The 14,372-nt window shown below is 42.9% G+C and overlaps 1 long non-coding RNA gene across 2 annotated transcripts in view; it reads right to left on the reverse strand.

Annotated features, from left to right (window-relative positions):
• LOC138849368 (uncharacterized) overlaps positions 1-8,531 on the reverse strand; it is a 42,145-nt gene extending 33,614 nt beyond the window's left edge. The window contains exon 1 of one of the 2 annotated variants that reach the window (XR_011388138.1): positions 7,040-7,230. This is a non-coding gene — a long non-coding RNA (uncharacterized lncRNA). Of the gene's footprint in view, positions 1-7,039 lie in introns of both variants that reach the window. The other variant, XR_011388139.1, reaches the window with a different exon arrangement.
• Between the last annotated feature and the right edge of the window lie 5,841 nt (positions 8,532-14,372).

The raw sequence follows: 14,372 nt of genomic DNA on the forward strand, positions 1-14,372 counted from the left end.
GTTTTATTCATTAGAATGACAAATATCACACGTTGCCTGGCCTATAAATTAATCAGTGGGTAGGAAAGTCAAGACCATAAAATGAACTTATAGTAGTCTTTTTTTTTTTTCTTTAAGAGTTATTTATTTATTTGAACAGCAGAGTTATGGGGTGGAGAGAGAGAGAGAGAAAGAGAGAGAGAGGAAACGTCCATCCTCTGGCTCACTCCCCAAATGGTCACAACAATTTGAGCTGGGCTGATATGAAGCCAGGAGCCAGGAGCTTCTTCTGGGTCTCCCACTTATGTGCAGGGCTCCAAGCACTTGGGCCATCTTCTGCTGCTTTCCCAGGTGCATTAGCAGGGAAATGGATCAGAAATGGAGCAGCCAGGACTCAAACCAACACCCATAGGGTGATTTTTTTTGAGCATATCTCCATCTAAGTGTTTTCTAAATAAGAGAAAAATATATCAAATACTTTTGTTTTAGGAAATGACTTGGGTGAGGGTGGGGTACTAATGGAAGACAATATTGTCATATCTGCTAGTAGATTTATAGTTTTTAGACTTAAAAACCAAGCCAGACCAAGGTCTGTCTAGCAAAACCAGACTGGTCCCATGATGTCCAACTTTATCCAAGTGAGCCAATACTCAAGCAGACTAAAACTGTATTTGTAGTGATAAAAAATTAATTATGTTTCTATTTAATATGCTATGCCAATTTAATAAGGCTAACTATTTAGGGCAATTATTCAAACCAGTATTTTCCACTCATATGATTATCGTTTGAACTTAGATGGAATTCTATCATTTCTTTCTTTTTCTAAGCCTTATTTCCACCTTAAAAATACCTTAAAACAATTAGCTTAAAAGAACCATAATTGTGGACTTCCAACATCCAAAATGGGAAACTAGATAAATAAGACCAGTCCATTCACTGAGAAAGGCTGGTTAAAAAATGGAAAAAATTACATATAAATATGATGTTTGAAAATATAATTAGAATTATAAGATCAAGAATAAGAAGATGCAAACCCCAGGAAGTCTAGTGGGTGAATGGATAAAGAAAGCACAGTATGTTTATATAATGCAACATTATTCAGCCACAAAAAAGAATGAAATGTTGACATTTTTGGCAAAATGGATGGAACAGTAAATAAGTACACAGAAAAAGAAATACTGCAAATTCTTACTCATATGTGGAAGATAAAAAAATAGTCAGTCTCAACCTATAATAGCCAATCTCAGATATAAAAATAGTGATCAGTCAAAGCTGAGAAGGGTAAGAGGAGGCTAGAGAACTGGTACCAAAACACAGTCAGGTAGAACTAACAGGTTCTAGAGCTCCCCTGCACCGTGGGGTGACTCCAGTCCACAACAGTGCACTGTACACTGTACAACGAACAGGAAGAATGGTGCTGGGAGGCTGCAAACACACAAAATAAGGGAACAGAAAAGTTGCTCAATTTTGTCAGTTCATTTATATATATATGTGTTGAAATACTGTACCATATCCCATAAAAATGTACAGGTATTACGTGTTAACCTCCAACAGTTTAAAGTATAATTTTATAATCTGCACACATTTTTTTAAGTAGAAATTCTAGAACTGAAAAATATTAACAGTAAATTGAATTGTTTTAACATCCAATTACACACGGCTAAAGAGAACTGGTGAACTGGAAATATGTTAGAAGAAAATGTGAAGAATGAATTAGAAAGATACAAAAGGATGGAGTAATGACAAATGAAGATGAAACATAAAGGACATGCTGAGAAAATCTAATTTCAGTAAATTAAATAAATTTAAGTAAAATTAAGTAAATTTAAATTAACTAAATTTAAGTAGAATTTAAATAAATTTAATTTAGAAGTTGAGAGGAAATGTAGGTTAAAAGCAATATTTCAGAAGATAATGAATGAGAATTATCCAACACCACTGAAACAAATGAACCTACAGAATAAGAATCCAAATGAATCCCAAGTTAAAAAAAAATAGAAATACAGATATAGACATATAGCGAAAAGAAGAAGAAAAAAAATTCAAATGCCAAAAAATTTAGGACAATTACTGAGAATCTCAGTTAATCTGAATGAAGTCAAGAAAAAACACTAGAAGAAAAATTGGAACAAAGAGTTAATGTGATAACACCCATATATATGTCAGTAATAACAACTATAAACATTTAAAAATTCCAGATTGCAACTAATAGGATGAACAAACCACAAAATCAGTTCTTTTTAGATCTGTCAGAAATGAGACCACATGGAAAACTGTTGCCCTTGGAATTGGAAGGTCACAGAGACAAATAATAGAAAATCACAATTTATCAGAGCAAAAACCCACAGGCAGAAAGCTCCATGGGTGTCAAGGTCAGGCTCCTTTTGCTTACAGCATGTTTACCTATCAAGAAAAATCACAAGGCATACTAAAAGGAAAAAAAGAAAAGAAAAGACAGCTTGAAGCGATAGAACAAGCATCAGAACCAGACATAGATAGGTTGCAGATTTTGGAATTATCACATTGGGAATTTAAAACAACTATGACTAATATGGCAGAGGCTTTAATGAAAAAAGTAGACAACATGCAAGAACAGATGGATGGCATAAGCAGAGAAACAGGAATCCTAAGAATAATCAAAAAGAATTGCTGGAGGTGAAGACACTAACAGAATGAAGAATAACTTTGATGGACTCATTGGTAGACAGGCCACAGGTTAGAGAAAAATCTCTAAGCTTGAGACTATCTTAATAGAAATATCCAAATTTTTAAAAAAAGAGTAGGGGGACCCAAGACAGAATATCTGAGAACTGATGACATCAGCAGGCATAGCACAAGACTGATGGGGATATGAAAAGGAGAAGAAAGAGAGAAAAGAACAGAGGAAACATTGGAAGGGATAATCACTAAGAATTTCCAGAATTAATGTCAAGCAGCACAAATGCCAAAACAAACAAACCCAAGCTCAACACTTGGACAGGTCATAATCAAACTGCAGAAAATCTAAGGTAAATAAAACATCTTGAAGAAGCAAGCATCAAAAAACACCTGACCTGTAGACAAGCAAAAGAGAGAATTACACCCAATTTCTATTCAGAAACTGTAAGCAAGAAGAGATTGAGGTGAAACATTCAAACAGTTGAGAGAAATGAAACCCCAGCTAGAATCATGCATCCTGTGAAACTGAGGGAATCTGTTGCTGTAGACCTGCTGTGCAAAAAATGCTAAAGGAGGTTTCTCAGGCAGAAGGAAAATTGCATAGGTCAGAGCACGGCTCTCCTTAAAGAAAGGAGGCATCAGAGAAGGAATAAGGAGAGTTCAAAGTAAAAACTTATTTTTTCTATTCTTTTAAAAAGTTTCCAGTTTTATATTTTTCTTATTCTTAGTTGATCAGGTACCAATTCGTTCAAAAGTAATAACACAAAATATACTTGACTTTGTATGCATACACATATATTTGTACACATGCTTACATATAAGTGAAGTGAATGACAGCAATAATATTCAAGGGATGACAAGGAGGAATTACAAATATTTTATGGTTATAAGTTGTTTACTGTGGAGTGGGATAGTGTTATTTAACAGTGGATTTGGGGCCTTGGCGCTGTGGCGTAGCAGGGAAAGCTGCAGTGCTGGCATCCCATATGGGAGCTGGTTCGAGTCCCGGCTGCTCCACTTCCGATCCAGCTCTCTGCTATGGCCTGGGAAAGCAGTAGAAGATGGCCCAAGTTCTTGGGCCCCTGCACCCATGTGGGAGACCTGGAGGCAGCTTCTGGCTCCTGGCTCCTGGCTTTGGATCGGCGCAGCTCCAGCCATTGCAGCCAACTAGGGAGTGAACCAGTGAATGGAAAACATCTCTCCGCCTCTGCCTTTGTAACTTTACCTTTCAAATATGTAAATAAATTTTAAAAAAAGAAGAGGTACAATTAATAGATAAGAAAACAGAGAAAATAAAACAATAGAAAATGTCCCATTAAAACCATAAGAGGGGAGCAGGCATTTAGCCTAGCAGTTAAGATGTCCACATGCCACACTGGAATGCCCACATTCAATTCCTGGCCTTGGCTCCTGGCTACAGCTTCTCACCAATGCAGATTCTGGGAGATCTTAGTGAGGATTCAAGTATTTGGGTTCCTACCTCCTGCATGGGAGACCTAGATTATGTTTCTGGGTTCTGGATCTAGCCCTGGTCCACATGGCTGTTGCAGGCATTTGGAGTTGGTGAGAGCTCTGTGTGTCACTGTCTCTCTTGTATCTAAGATAAATAACTTTAAAAAATCACAAAAGGTAGAAAAAGAATGGAGGACAAAAGCAGAAGCAAAGGGGGCAGGGTAAGATGCTGCTTGAGGTGCTGCATCCCATCTCAGGGCTCTGCTTCCAGTCTCAGCTGCTCCATTTCCCACCCAGCTTCCTTATAATGTGCCTGGGAAAACAGCTAATGATGGTCCAGGCACTCAGGCCCAGTGGGAGACACAGGAGTTCCTGGCTTCCAGCTTTGGCCTGGTTCAGCCCTGGCTGTTGCAGTCATTTGGGGAGTGAATCAGTAGATGGAAGTTCTCTCTTTTGCTCTCTGTCTCTTTCTTCTCTGCCTCTCCTCTCTCTGTGTAACTCTGACTTTCAAATAAAAAAAAAAAACTCATAAACTCAAAATATGAAACAAACAACTTGAATAAAAAATAGTCAAAAGACTTGGACATACACCTCACCAAAGAAGATATAAAAGTAGCAAACAAGCACATTAGAAGATGCTTAACATCCTATGTCATCAGTGAATTGCAAATTAAAATAAGATACCAGCACACAATTGCAGGAATGGGTAAACTCCAAGACACTGACAGCAGCAAATGCTAACACTGTGGAGCAGCAGAAACTCATTTGTCGCTGGTAGAGATGCAAAATGGTCCAGCCATTTTGGAAGACAGTTTGGCAGTTTCTTATACAACTTAACCTACTCTTGCCATAGGATTGAGCAGTTCCAATCCTGCTTCTTGATATTCACACAAAAGAGCCGAAAACTTTTGTCCACACACAGATTTGCAGACAGATATTTATAACAGCTTTATCCATATTGCCCACACCGGGAAGCAACCAAGATGTCCTTTGGTCCAGGAGTGGATAAACAACCTGTAGTCCATCCAGATGATGGACTATTGTTCCGGGCTGAGAGATGATCCATCATACCATGAAAAGTTTCCATGGGGGAACCTGAAATGCATATTTTTAAGTAAAAGAAGCCATTTTTTATGATTCCAATTATAGGACAGTGTAGAGCATACAAAACTGTGGAGACAGTAAAAGGATGTGTGATTGCCCAGGACAAGAGTTTTAGGACAGAGAAGATAACTCTGCATTAAATTATAATGATGGATACATGTCATTGTACATTTTTCAAAACCTGTAGAACATATCACATCAAGAGTGAATTTGGAGGCTGGTGCTGTGGCGCAGTGGGTTAACGCCCTGGCCTGAAGCGCCAGCATCTCATATGGGCACCAGTTCGAGTCCCGGCTGCTCCACTTCTGATCCAGCTCTCTGCTGTGGCCTGTGAAAGCAGCGGAAGACGGCCCGAGTCCTTGGGCCCCTGCACCCACGTGGGAGACCCAGAGGAAGCTCCTGGCTCCTGGTTTCAGATTGGAGCAGCTCCGGCCATTGTGGCCAACTGGGGAGTGAACGATCGAATGGAAGACCGCCCCCTCCTCTCTCTGTGTAACTCTGACTTTCAAATAAAGAAATCTTTTTAAACAAAAAAAGAGTGAATCTGAGTAAACTGTGGCCTTTGTGTCATAGTGATGTGTCAATGTTGGCTAATTAAGTATACCACTGTGGTGGGGGATGTTGATACGGGTGAGAATGTGTGTGTGTGTGTGTGTGTGTGTGTGTGTGATAGGGTAGGGAAATCTCCATATCGCCACTTACTTTTTCTGTAAACCTAAAACCTTTCCAAAAATAAAATAAAAAAGAAACATTTTCAGAAGCATAAAAAAATACCTAGAAATAAATCTGAGAAAAGGTGTCCAAGATCCTTCTGTGAAATAATGAAGCATTATTGAGAAAAATGAAATAAGATTTATTTAAATAGAAATACATGTCATGTTTACTGATTGCGTACTTCATGTTATAAAGACGTCAATTCTCTTGCAGCTCCTGTTTTATAACAAAGATGTCATTCTAAATTTTATATGGAAATGCAAAGGCTTAAGAATGGCCAAAGTAATCTTGAAGAACCAGATGAGAGGATGTGCTGTCCAGGATACACAGACACATCAGTCCTGGTGATTAGGACAGTCGTGATGGGCAGCAGAAGAGAACTGAGGATTCCAAAACAGACTCACGCACAATGGGCTTGATTTATGGTAAGCAGAGTACTTTAAAACAAGGGAAAGAGGACTGTCTTTCCCGTAGCAGAAGTGGGACAAGTGGAAAGTCATGTGCAAAAAAAATTAAAAATTGACTGCCACCTTTAGTTTCTGGAGATTCAGAACTAAATGCAAAAGACAATTTTTTTTTTAAATGGTAAAGCAATACAAGATGACATCTTCTTGTTCCCAGGATAAGGAAATATCTTTAAAATATGACACAGAAAACACAAATCATAGAAGATTTAAAAGTTGGACCCTATCACAAATAAGAGCCTCTGTTCCACTGGGGATTGAACTAAGAGAGAGAGAGAGAGAGAGAGAGAGAGAGAGAGAGAGTGAGTCTTCCATCCACTGGTTCACTCCCCAAATGACTGCAAAGGCCAGAGCTGAGCTGATCGGAAGCCAGGAGCCAGGAGCTTCTTCTGGTCTCCCACTCAGGTGCAGGGGCCTTGGATTGGAAGTGGAGCAGCCGGGACTCGAACTGGAGCCCATATGGGATGCTGGCACTGCAGGCCGGGGGTTTAACCCACTGCGCCACTGTGTCAGCTCCTGCCCAACAGTTTTGCTCAATGAGGTAATTCACAAAAGAGAATACCCAAACAGCGGTGAGTACACAGAAATATGCTGACTTCACTAACAACCAGGAAACACCACAAGCTATCATACCATAGCCATCAGAACAACAAAATGAAATTACTTACGACGTCAAGTCTTGCAGGTGATCGGGAGAAAAGGGTCTCCTCAGGGAGTGCTGAGAGTGCATTGCGGTGCCTTCTTTGGAAGAGTTTGTCCTGATGGACAGAAGCTGAAGGACACGCGAGCCCTACACAGGCACAGATGCCCTCAAAGTCTTAGGACCCCGTTGGTGTGCCTCCCCAGATGCCTCTGGACATCACCAGACCTTGATGTAACAGCGTCGAAGGCGCGTGCGTGAAGGGCTGGCGTCTGCTCTCCTGGGAGGACATCTGGGCGCAGTCACGGAGGAGCACGCTCTGAGGACAGCTCCATGGTCCTTCTGATCCCGCGTCTGACCCCAGCCAAAGGCGAGGTCCGCCCTGCTCTTAGTTCCCACAGCTCCGGCTTTTTCAGCCATTCTTCCTTCGTGATCTGAGAGCTGCCCTTCGGAAGGGAGTCAGTGGTTCGGGAGGCCCTCGGTCTGGTTTCGTTACAACGCTAGATGGAGCTCCTTCTTCTCCCTCCCTGCACCTGGGTTCGGCCGCGCGGCAGCGTGGGCTCCCTGAGCTGGTGCCCTTGCACCGCCGGCAAGACAAGGACGTCATCATCCACCAGCCCGGGGGAGGGAGGAGTGCGTCTCTCCCTCAGGACGGCGAGGGGGCTCCCGGAAGCCTCCCTCACCCTTCTTCCTGGCCTTTGGGCAGTGATATGGAATGATTTCAAACCGCGGTTCGCTGCTTCTTCCTTAGCGACCGCAGGGAAGCAGACTCCATGAATGCCCTCTGCGGCGACAAGCTTGATTTTATCTTTCTGGGTAGCAACTGTTTCGCCACACAAAGAAGGGCTCCGTGCACGTTTATTATCCACTGACACGCAGCGTGACATCACCGTGGGCCAAAGGCAGAGGCTCTGTGGGAGAAAGAAATGAGCGCGTGATAGTCTGTAGCCCACCTGTGCGGAGGCCACTCCGTGGAGGACCCCACCCACCCCGGGGGGTTGTAAATTTGTGTGGGAAGGAGGTCTTTGCTTCAGCATTCTGCATGCGTTCCCAGGCAGGGCCTCTGTCCACGCGTCCCATCTTTCACTCTGTTTTCTCATCTTTGTGTGTGTTCCGTTGTTACTGGCACCCTGCTAGGCTGAGTTTCCAGGCATCTGGTGTATTCTGTGCAAGGCATTGTTCTCCTGCCCTGGTACAGTCGTGGACACACAGAGACGCAGAGGATGTCTGTGGAGTGGATGGCCATCTACAAGTCTAAGCTCTGTCTGGAGCAGGATCGCCGCAGGCTAGCCCTGTTCCACCCACTCACAGAACTCCAGCCCATCCTTGCGTGGCCCTGCAAAATCTCCCACAAGAAGATGTCCTGGGTGTGAAAATCTCCATGGAAAATTTAGGAAGAAAGAGAGGAACTCCATGCGAGCTGATCAGATAGTTTAGGTGGCCAGAGAGTTAGTGTGTCCTGGATGCCACAGTCTCCGCGCCCCACCCCCACCCCAGAGCGTGCCTAAAGCCCCCTCCCCATGAGCGCCTCTGGCATCTCCGGATCTTGCTGTCACTTTTCTCTTTCTGTCTCTCTTCCTTTCTTCAAGTATTTTTTATGCTTTTATGGCAGAATAACTCTTCCCAGTTTTACTTCCTACCTGACCTCCAAAGTTCAGACTTGCCCACTAAAATCCCATCAGTGCCTCAGGCAAAGTAAAGAACCCTCTCTCAGCAAACCCAGAAGGGCGGAGGTAGGTCAGTGTGCTCTCTGGCAGCACTGCCCGCCCCTTCACAGCCGAGAATTTCACCTGCTTGTCAGATTTTGTTATTTTACTTCTCTGCCCCCTCCATGAAGTTAAAATAAGCACCAAGTGCCCCTCCTATTCCCCCACATTTCCCTCCCCTCCCCTTCTTTCATTCTTTCCTTCCTTTCTTGTCTTCTTCCTTCCCTCCTTCCTTGAGAGACAGGGAGAGGGAGAGAGAGAGAGAGAGAGGTCTTCCATCCAATGGTTCACTCTTCAATTGGCCGCAATGCCTGGAGCTGCGCTGATCCGAAGCCAGGAGCCAAGAGCTTCTTCCAGGTCTCCCATGTGGGTGCAGGGGCTCAAGGACCTGGGCCATCCACTACTGCTTTCCCAGGCCATAGCACAGAGTTGGATCAGAAGTGGAGCAGTCAGGTCTCAAACCAGCGCCCATATGGGATGCCGTTAACCCGCTGCGCCACAGTGCCAGCCCCTGTATCTATCATTTCCTGACATTTATCACACAGTGTTTTAAGTAATACTTGTAGGCTTTCACAGAATTTTTTTCTACAAACTCATGAGGTTGATTTAATATTTGGCTTCTCCAAGTTTTGGTCATCTGAACTGTGGAACATGCCTGAGAGATCTGCCACACCGTCTCCCCTTCTTTCTCTACTTGATTTAAAGCGTCTGTCTACTTTCTCCAGGCCTCACAATCCCATTCTTTTTCTCTATCCCACTGAGTCGTAAACTGGCGTCTGAGAGCACTTCTGTCTGCCACTTACCTGCCTACCTAGCAAGTCCTCATGTTCAAAGAGATTTGAGACAGCCTATGTCTCATACATATTTATAAACCCCACAGAACAACCAAGCAACTTTTTCTGAAGATGATGCTTAATAACCATATATTTGAATAATGGATGAATTCCAATCTTCCAAGTCTTACATTTTAACTACTCCTGTAGTTCTTAAACTTATCAGGGTATAGCAGAATCAAGCAAGAGAATTTGTTACTATCTCAAAATTTCTGCGGTTGGGTTTTCTAAATCTCTATTTTTAACAAGCTCCTCAAGCAATTTGGAAGCAGCCGGCTCATTCCCATCTTCCAGACTGGCTACTCTGTCTTTCTTTACCCCACAATCCTTTATGTCCTCTTCCTTCCACATCCATGCTTCCCTAATCATTTTCTCTCAGCCCCCCAAAGCAGTAACAAAGTTGCTCCACCCGGGACTCTCACCATGAGACAAAGATACGCTCCCAAAGTCTTTAGCAAATGCTGTGTTCCACCAGACATTAAAGCTTGCCCCAATCATTTGGCTCCAACCTGCAAATGGGTGACCATTTCTACAAGCCGAATAAAAAAATAAGTGAAATGTGTTTCTGGATGTGTTTCACCAAGTTGCACCCTTTACCCAAAGATAGATGCTTGAAAGTCTCCACACTGAGTTTTGCCTTTTGGTTGTCTTCATACCCATTTGGTATTTGGGCATCTTAGACTCTCAGATAATTTTGATTCTGCTGTTTTCTCATGCTGACCCGACCTGCAGCAGGCTCTTCCGGGGGAACTTTTTGTAAAGAGGCTGTTAAAGTAGAACAAACAGATTCAAGAAATCTGCCAGCTGGTTTCCATGCTGCAGATGCCCACATGAGCCTTGAAAAAATCCAGCAGGGGAGGAGGTGGAAGATCCTGTGGGTTGGTTGATAAAGGAAGAAATGAGAAAGAGATTTTTTTTTTCTCCATTAAGGTTCCTACAATTGAATATAATCACCATCAATTGAAAGAGAACTATCACTTCTAGGTGGAGAATCTGGAACATCTAAAGACTTAAGAAGTCAGCTATTTTTATATTATACATTCTAGAGACACACACATTGTATGGGTAGTTGCGTAACTCATCAGAGATGCCCAAGAATGAAGTTCTTATCTAATCACTCTCAATTTTTCCTCTTGCTCGTGATTTCTGGCCAAACTCCTCCTGGTGTGACAAAAGGAACAAGATGACTTTCCACTATATATATGCATGTGTATGTCATTCTAATATCTATCTATCTATCTATCTCTCTCTATCTGAAAGGGAGAGAGAGAGAGAGAGAGAGACCTGTTCACTGGTTCATTCCTCCTCCAAATGCTGGGAGTCAGGAAGTCAATCCAAGTCTCCCACTTGGGTGGCAGGAACTTAACTACCTGAGCCATCATCTGCTTCCGGGAAGCTGAAATCAGTATTGTTGGACTTAAAGTCAGATTCTCTGATATGGGCTGTGGGTGTTCCAAGTAACATCTTAACTGCTAGGCTAAACACCTGTGTGTGTGGGCGTATGATTATTTTAGAAGTCAGACTATGATTAATTTGATTTTTAAAGTCTAGATTTTTAATTTTTTGAAGACAGAAAGAGAGAAGGGGGGAGGAAGGGAGAGAGAGAAAAGAGAGAGAGCTCTTCTTAAGGTTCACTCTCCAAATGCCTGCAACAATCCAGGGTTGGACTAGGCTGAAACCAGGAGCCAGGAATTCAACACAGATCTCCCAAGCAATCCAAGTACTAATGTCGTCACCTGCTGCCTCCCAGGATGTGTTTTAGTAGGGAGCCAGAATTGGGAGCAGGGTCAGGACTCAAATTCAGATTACCTAATCCAACCAGCCCTCTTGTAGGGGGTAAAGTAAAAATGCAGAGAGGTAAAGTAATCTGCCCAAGTACATACAGCTGGTTAGGAATAGATTTGTGGTGGTTTCAGGGATGGGCCCAAATCTTTCTTAAAGGATGGACCGTTACCCCTGCTGCTGGTGGGCAGTTGGCAGGCAGCCTTCTGTTGTTGGCCTCCTTAGAACTACAGATAGCCTCATCCAGATACAGGTTCATTCAGTGACCGCTCGAGGGAAGAGTAGAAAGGCCTTTGACCTGATGCGGGATGCCTTGATGGGCCATTTTATCTCCAGAGCTCCCTGCAGGGTTGGACAAGGCTGTCAGGTGGTCAGTAGATCTATTCTGGGCGTTGGTTCCTCATATGTTTTTCTCCCACCAAGGGAACTGCTGGGTAAACTTCTTGCACATCAACCTTAACCTCGGAATGCCCAGAGAACTCCACTTGGAATAAGGACTAAAATAAAAATAACCTCTCCTGATTCCAACTAAGGTGTTCATGCTGAAGTAAATGTGTGTGTGTCTTGAGTGTATATGTGTGTGTGTGTGTGTGTGTGTGTACGAAGGCATCTGTTCTTGTTTCTCTATTTCCTAGGAACTCCCCTATTTGGGGGATGGAAAAATAACTTCTCATTTTTTTCATCATGCACTAACAAGCTTTAGCTTCTCTAGCAAGGTGGTGGTTATTTGGCCTAAATGAATACTGCGTCTTCCTTTGGAATGGATTAGCTCAACGTGTGCAAGATGAATGTCAACCTCATATCCTAGCAGCCAATGAGTGACTCAGGGAGAAAGGTCACATGAAGAGACTTTTAAGATCCCTGCATTCTTCTACTTTGGCTACTGACAATAAGCCCAGAGAACCAGTCTGTGGTCACCCTCATTAAGGCCAGAGAAGTCTCTCATGCATCAGAAGAAATGCTATTTCTCCCATATTGTCCTCACCTCCATCCCTTCATGGTTTTGCAGTGCCAGGTACCCTGTCGACTGAGGCATCCATAGGAGAGCAGTTGCTCCTTTGTGCCATCTCAGCTGCCAGCCCCTCTCCTGACTTGTTCGCTGCCCCAGCCTCACCCACAGCAAGCTTGACCATGAGTCAGGGACAATTACCCTCACGACCCATCAGCCAACCCCTGGCAATACTTTTTCCTTTTATTTCATGCCTTCCCATTTCAGTGGATATCCTTTACTGGCTGAGTCATCTTGGGTAATTTGCTAAAGTTTACAGATCCTTAATGTTATCTGGAAATGGGAATCGTGGTATGCACCTTACAGATTAGTCATGAGGACATAAGGAGACCATGTTGGGAGAAGTCTAGGCCCAGGCTTTGGCCACAATACGCATCCAGCTCCAAGAGCTCCTTCTTCCTGTCAGTCAGTCTCCTGAGCTGCGCACTATGCTGTTTCACCTCCTGCAACCACTGGCCTACCCCATCCCATACACCTTCTCTCAGCAAAGGAGAGACATCATTTGTAATTCTTCCTCTACTAAGAATTAAGTGATTAATTTATAAGCAGAAAGGGAGACAGAGCTTAAGAGAGGGAGAGGGAGAGGGAGAAGAAGAGGGAGAGAGAGAGGGAAAGAGAGAGAGACCAAGACAGAAAGGGCTCTTTCATCCACTAGTTCACACTCCAAATATTCCTAAAAGCCAGGGCTGGGCAAGTTTGAAGCCAGAAGCCCAGAATTCAATCCAGCTCTCCCACGTGGGTGGCAGGGACCCAGCCACTTGAGCCATCACCTGTTGCTCCCAGGATGTGCAGTAGCAGGAAGATGGAATTGGGAGCAAAACTGGGGCTCAAACTCAGGAACCCCGATATGACATGCAGGAACCTCAATTGGCATTTTACTAGTTGTACAAAATGTCTTCCTCTGGGTTTTTGTTTTTGTTTTTTGATTCAGAGGAAATGACCAGGTTATATGATCAAAAGGAAAATAAACACATATGCACAGTGTAGTACTTCTATCAGTCCCAGATTACTCCAGAATTAATCTTTCGTTCTTAAGAATAGTAAATCAATTAGTTGCATATGTAAAATGGCTATACTTTAAAAAGCTTGACACTTGAAAGGGAATTCTAAATATATATATCACATTTTCAACCACTTTGCAAATAACTTAGTTATTTTCATCTTTCTCCTGCTCCTATTTCTTTCCTGTAAAAATTAGATTTTAAGTATATTGACACATTGACATTTTAGAATCTTTTATTTTAAATCATTCCTGCTTGAAGATTTCTCACCACCATCCCATGTCTACTCACTCTTAAGAATGAAAATTTCAGAGGGATAAGGGAACAAAGCATGTAACTAAAAAGAAAGATGCTCATTTGCTGAACAGATAGTATTCTTGGGTTATAGAAAAATACCATCACTTTCAAATACGTGACCATTTTATAATTCTAGGAGGCCCTAATTATTTTCCTGAGGGAAATAGGATGGAAAACAAAAAATACTGCAGAATGAAAGTAGAGGAAGATATTTTAAGATACAGTTTATACAGCAGAAGTTTTGACAAACTGCATACAACGAGAATGTAGGGCATCCTTTGCCTACAGTGTAGAGTATCAGTACCCTTGCGCAGAAGAACAACATCTATGGCACTGTAACGGCGCTGCACCCTGTTCTAGGCACTTACACATACGAGTGTCTGCTCGCTTATTGCTTACAACACACTCGTGGACTGACTTCTTCCCTCACACATGGGCTACTCTTTGAACTTTACAGTTGAAGAGACTGAGGTAGAGATTGACCTGGGAGGTGGCTCTCTCTGCTTCTGGGTTTGGATATGGCTTTGAACCTCCCAAGTCTACACTGTTTCTTTTCCAAAAGCTCAAGATACTCCATGGAATCATCTCAACGGACTCCACTTCCTCTAGCATACCTTGATGTGGCGCTTCTTTGCTTTGTTCCCAGCAAAACTGGGCTTCAATATTCTCAAAACCTCTTTGTTTTAGGAGAAAACGGTCATAATGAAAACCTCAGCACTTGTTTGAAGGTGCA

This window comes from Oryctolagus cuniculus, chromosome 4, assembly GCF_964237555.1.
Source record: "Oryctolagus cuniculus chromosome 4, mOryCun1.1, whole genome shotgun sequence".
In the NCBI taxonomy this organism is placed as follows: domain Eukaryota; kingdom Metazoa; phylum Chordata; class Mammalia; order Lagomorpha; family Leporidae; genus Oryctolagus; species Oryctolagus cuniculus.